Below are 6,527 nucleotides of genomic sequence, written 5' to 3'. Positions count from 1 at the left end.
TTCAGTACGAATGTTTAGAAGGATTGACGACGAATACAGCAGAATATTAAACCAGCAACTCATTTCATTTAGTTCAAAAATTTCACAATTGTCCAAAGTAGCAATTTTTCCCTTATATGAGATGGCAGATTTGAAAGCTAAATTCTTTTATATATATTTCCTAACTTGAAATTCAGTAAGATTGTTCAGAAGGGATTGACAAAGATACAACAGAATATTAGACGAGTAATTCATTTATTCAGTCAAAAAATTTGAAAACAATTGTCCAAAATAGCAATTTTTCCCTTATATGAGATGTCAGTTTTGAAAGCTAAATTCTTTTAATATTTCCTAACTTGAAATTCCATAAGAATGTTCAGAAGGGATAGACAAAGGATACAACAGGAATTAGACCAGCAATTCATTTCATTCAGTTCAAAAAATTTGAAAACCATTGTCTAAAATAGCCATTATTGCACAATATGAGGTGACAGATTTTGTAAGCTAAATTCTTTAATATTTATTTCCTAGACTTGAAATTCAGTACGAATGTTTAGAACGGATTGACGACGAATACAGCAGAATATTAACCAGCAACTCATTTCATTTAGTTCAAAAAATTTCAAAACAATTGTCCAAAGTAGCAATTTTTCCCTTATATGAGATGGCAGATTTTGAAAGCTAAATTCTTTTATATATATTTCCTAAACTTGAAATTCAGTAAGATTGTTCAGAAGGGATTGACAAACGATACAACAGAATATTAGACGAGTAATTCATTTTATTCAGTTAAAAAAATTTGAAAACAATTGTTCAAAATAGCAATTTTTCCCTTATATAAGATGTCAGATATTGAAAGCTAAATTCTTTAGTATTGATTTGCTAGACTTGAAATTCAGTAAGAATGTTTAAAAGGGATTGACAAAGAATAAAACAGAATATTAGACCAGCAATTCATTTCATTCAGGTCAAAAAATTTGAAACCAATTTTCCAAAATAGCAATTTTTCCTTTATATGTGATGTCAGATATTGAAAGCTAAACTCTTTAATATTTATTTGCTAAACTTTAAATGCAGTACGAATGTTCAGAAGGGATTGACAAAGGACACAACAGAATATTAGACCAGCATTTAATTTCATTCAGTTCAAATAATTTGAAAACAATTGTCCAAAATAGCAATTTTTCCCTTATATGAGGTGTCAGATTTTGAAAGCTAAATTCTTTAATATTGATTTGCTGAACTTGAAATTCCGTAAGAATGTTCAGAAGGGATAGTCAAAAGATACAACAGGATATTAGACCAGCAATTCATTTCATTCAGTTCAAAAAATTTGAAAACCATTGTCTAAAATAGCCATTATTGTGCAATATGAGGTGACAGATTTTGTAAGCTAAATTCTTTAATATTTATTTCCTAGACTTGAAATTCAGTAGGAATGTTTAGAACGGATTGACGACGAATACAGCAGAATATTAAACCAGCAACTCATTTCATTTAGTTCAAAAAATTTCAAAACAATTGTCCAAAGTAGCAATTTTTTCCTTATATGAGATGTCAGACATTGAAAGCTAAATTCTTTAATATTGATTTGCTAGACTTAAAATTCAGTAAGAATGTTCAAAAGGGATTGACAAAGGATACAGCAGAATATTAGACCAGCAATTCATTTCATTCAGGTCAAAAAATTTTAGACCAATTGTCCATAATAGCAATTTTTCCCTTATATGAGATGGCAGATTTTGAAAGCTAAATTCTTTTATATATATTTCCTAAACTTGAAATTCCGTAAGAATGTTCAGAAGGGATAGACAAAGGATACAACAGGATATTAGACCGGCAATTCATTTCATTCAGTTCAAAAAATTTGAAAACCATTGTCTAAAATAGCCATTATTGCACAATATGAGGTGACAGATTTTGTAAGCTAAATTCTTTAATATTTATTTCCTAGACTTGAAATTCAGTACGAATGTTTAGAATGGATTGACGACGAATACAGCAGAATATTAAACCAGCAACTCATTTCATTTAGTTCAAAATATTTCAAAACAATTGTCCAAAGTAGCAATTTTTCCCTTATATGAGATGGCAGATTTTGAAAGCTAAATTCTTTATATATATTTCCTAAACTTGAAATTCAGTAAGATTGTTCAGAAGGGATTGACAAACGATACAACAGAATATTAGACGAGTAATTCATTTTATTCAGTTAAAAAAATTTGAAAACAATTGTTCAAAATAGCAATTTTTCCTTATATGAGGTGTCAGTTTTTGAAAGCTAAATTCTTTAATATTGATTTGCTGAACTTGAAATTCCATAAGAATGTTCAGAAGGGATAGACAAAGGATACAACAGGATATTAGACCAGCAATTCATTTCATTCAGTTCAAAAAATTTGAAAACCATTGTCTAAAATAGCCATTATTGCGGAATATGAGTGACAGATTTTGTAATCTAAATTCTTTAATATTTATTTCCTAGACTTGAAATTCAGTACGAATGTTTAGAACGGATTGACGACGAATACAGCCGAATATTAAACCAGCAACTCATTTCATTTAGTTCAAAAAATTTCAAAACAATTGTCCAAAGTAGCAATTTTTTCCTTTTATGAGATGTCAGACATTGAAAGCTAAATTCTTTAATATTGATTTGCTAGACTTGAAATTCAGTAAGAATGTTCAAAAGGGATTGACAAAGGATACAGCAGAATATTAGACCAGCAATTCATTTCATTCAGGTCAAAAAATTTGAAACCAATTTTCCAAAATAGCAATTTTTCCTTTATATGTGATGTAAGATTGAAAGCTAAATTCTTTAATATTTATTTGCTAACTTTAAATGCAGTACGAATGTTCAGAAGGATTGACAAAGGACACAACAGAATTTTAGACCAGCATTTAATTTCATTCAGTTCAAATAATTTGAAAACAATTGTCCAAAATAGCAATTTTTCCCTTATATGAGGTGTCAGATTTTGAAAGCTAAATTCTTTAATATTGATTTGCTGAACTTGAAATTCCGTAAGAATGTTCACAAGGGATAGACAAAGGATACAACAGGATATTAGACCAGCAATTCATTTCATTCAGGTCAAAAAATTTTAAACCAATTGTCCAAAATAGCAATTTTTCCCTTATATGAGATGGCATATTTGAAAGCTAAATTCTTTTATATATATTTCCTAAACTTGAAATTCAGTAAGATTGTTCAGAAGGGATTGACAAACGGTACAACAGAATATTAGACGAGTAATTCATTTTATTCAGTTAAAAAAATTTGAAAACAATTGTCCAAAATAGCAATTTTTCCCTTATATAAGATGTCAGATATTGAAAGCTAAATTCTTTAGTATTGATTTGCTAGACTTGAAATTCAGTAAGAATGTTTAAAAGGGATTGACAAAGGATAAAACAGAATAAAGACCAGCAATTCATTTCATTCAGGTCAAAAAATTTGAAACCAATTTTCCAAAAGCAATTTTTCCTTTATGATGTCAGATTTTGAAAGATAAATTCTTTATATTGATTTGCTGAACTTGAAATTCCGTAAGAATGTTCAGAAGGGATAGTCAAAAGATACAACAGGATATTAGACCAGCAATTCATTTCATTCAGTTCAAAAAATTTGAAAACCATTGTCTAAAATAGCCATTATTGTGCAATATGAGGTGACAGATTTTGTAAGCTAAATTCTTTAATATTTATTTCCTAGACTTGAAATTCAGTAGGAATGTTTAGAACGGATTGACGACGAATACAGCAGAATATTAAACCAGCAACTCATTTCATTTAGTTCAAAAAATTTCAAAACAATTGTCCAAAGTAGCAATTTTTCCTTATATGAGATGTCAGACATTGAAAGCTAAATTCTTTAATATTGATTTGCTAGACTTAAAATTCAGTAAGAATGTTCAAAAGGGATTGACAAAGGATACAGCAGAATATTAGACCAGCAATTCATTTCATTCAGGTCAAAAAATTTAAACCAATTGTCCATAATAGCAATTTTTCCCTTATATGAGATGGCAGATTTTGAAAGCTAAATTCTTTTATATATATTTCCTAAACTTGAAATTCCGTAAGAATGTTCAGAAGGGATAGACAAAGGATACAACAGGATATTAGACCGGCAATTCATTTCATTCAGTTCAAAAAATTTGAAAACCATTGTCTAAAATAGCCATTATTGCACAATATGAGGTGACAGATTTTGTAAGCTAAATTCTTTAATATTTATTTCCTAGACTTGAAATTCAGTACGAATGTTTAGAACGGATTGACGACGAATACAGCAGAATATTAAACCAGCAACTCATTTCATTTAGTTCAAAAAATTTCAAAACAATTGTCCAAAGTAGCAATTTTTCCCTTATATGAGATGGCAGATTTTGAAAGCTAAATTCTTTTATATATATTTCCTAAACTTGAAATTCAGTAAGATTGTTCAGAAGGGATTGACAAACGATACAACAGAATATTAGACGAGTAATTCATTTTATTCAGTTAAAAAAATTTGAAAACAATTGTTCAAAATAGCAATTTTTCCTTATATGAGGTGTCAGGTTTTGAAAGCTAAATTCTTTAATATTGATTTGCTGAACTTGAAATTCCATAAGAATGTTCAGAAGGGATAGACAAAGGATACAACAGGATATTAGACCAGCAATTCATTTCATTCAGTTCAAAAAATTTGAAAACCATTGTCTAAAATAGCCATTATTGCAGAATATGAGGTGACAGATTTTGTAATCTAAATTCTTTAATATTTATTTCCTAGACTTGAAATTCAGTACGAATGTTTAGAACGGATTGACGACGAATACAGCCGAATATTAAACCAGCAACTCATTTCATTTAGTTCAAAAAATTTCAAAACAATTGTCCAAAGTAGCAATTTTTTCCTTATATGAGATGTCAGACATTGAAAGCTAAATTCTTTAATATTGATTTGCTAGACTTGAAATTCAGTAAGAATGTTCAAAGGGATTGACAAAGGATACAGCAGAATATTAGACCAGCAATTCATTTCATTCAGGTCAAAAAATTTGAAACCAATTTTCCAAAATAGCAATTTTTCCTTTATATGTGATGTAAGATATTGAAAGCTAAATTCTTTAATATTTATTTGCTAAACTTTAAATGCAGTACGAATGTTCAGAAGGGATTGACAAAGGACACAACAGAATTTTAGCCAGCATTTTTTCATTCAGTTCAAATTATTTGAAAACAATTGTCCAAAATAGCAATTTTCCCTTATATGAGGTGTCAGATTTTGAAAGCTAAATTCTTTAATATTGATTTGCTGAACTTGAAATTCCGTAAGAATGTTCACAAGGATAGACAAAGGATACAACAGGATATTAGACCAGCAATTCATTTCATTCAGGTCAAAAAATTTTAAACCAATTGTCCAAAATAGCAATTTTTCCCTTATATGAGATGGCAATTTTGGCTAAATTCTATTTATTTCCTAAACTTGAAATTCAGTAAGATTGTTCAGAAGGGATTGACAAACGGTACAACAGAATATTAGACGAAATTCATTTATTCAGTTAAAAAAATTTGAAAACAATTGTCCAAAATAGCAATTTTTCCCTTATATAGATGTCAGATATTGAAGCTAAATTCTTTAGTATTGATTTGCTAGACTTGAAATTCAGTAAGAATGTTTAAAAGGGATTGCGGATAAAACAGAATAGACCAGCAATTCATTTCATTCAGGTCAAAAAATTTGAAAACCAATTTTCCAAAAGCAATTTTTCCTTTATATGTGATGTCAGATTTTGAAAGTAAATTCTTTAATATTGATTTGCTGAACTTAAAATTCCGTAAGAATGTTCAGAAGGGATAGACAAAATACAACAGGATATAGACCAGCAATTCATTTCATTCAGGTCAAAAAATTTGAAACCAATTTTCCAAAATAGCAATTTTTCCTTTATGTGATGTAAGATATTGAAAGCTAAATTCTTTAATATTTATTTGCTAAACTTTAAATGCAGTACGAATGTTCAGAAGGGATTGACAAAGGACACAACAGAATTTTAGACCAGCATTTAATTTCATTCAGTTCAAATAATTTGAAAACAATTGTCCAAAATAGCAATTTTTCCCTTATATGAGGTGTCAGATTTGAAAGCTAAATTAATATTGATTTGCTGAACTTGAAATTCCGTAAGAATGTTCACAAGGGATAGACAAAGGATACAACAGGATATTAGACCAGCAATTCATTTCATTCAGGTCAAAAAATTTTAAAACTAATTGTCCAAAATAGCAATTTTCCCTTATATGAGATGGCATATTTTGAAAGCTAAATTCTTTTATATATATTTCCTAAACTTGAAATTCAGTAAGATTGTTCAGAAGGGATTGACAAACGGTACAACAGAATATTAGACGAGTAATTCATTTTATTCAGTTAAAAAATTTGAAAACAATTGTCCAAAATAGCAATTTTTCCCTTATATAAGATGTCAGATATTGAAAGCTAAATTCTTTAGTATTGATTTGCTAGACTTGAAATTCAGTAAGAATGTTTA

The sequence above is a fragment of the Dendronephthya gigantea genome, unplaced genomic scaffold (assembly GCF_004324835.1).
Source record: "Dendronephthya gigantea isolate DGI-Jeju-01 unplaced genomic scaffold, DenGig_1.0 000388F, whole genome shotgun sequence".
NCBI lineage: Eukaryota > Metazoa > Cnidaria > Anthozoa > Malacalcyonacea > Nephtheidae > Dendronephthya > Dendronephthya gigantea.
The sequence above is the reverse complement of the archived record's forward strand: the minus strand, read 5'-3'. Positions refer to the sequence as shown.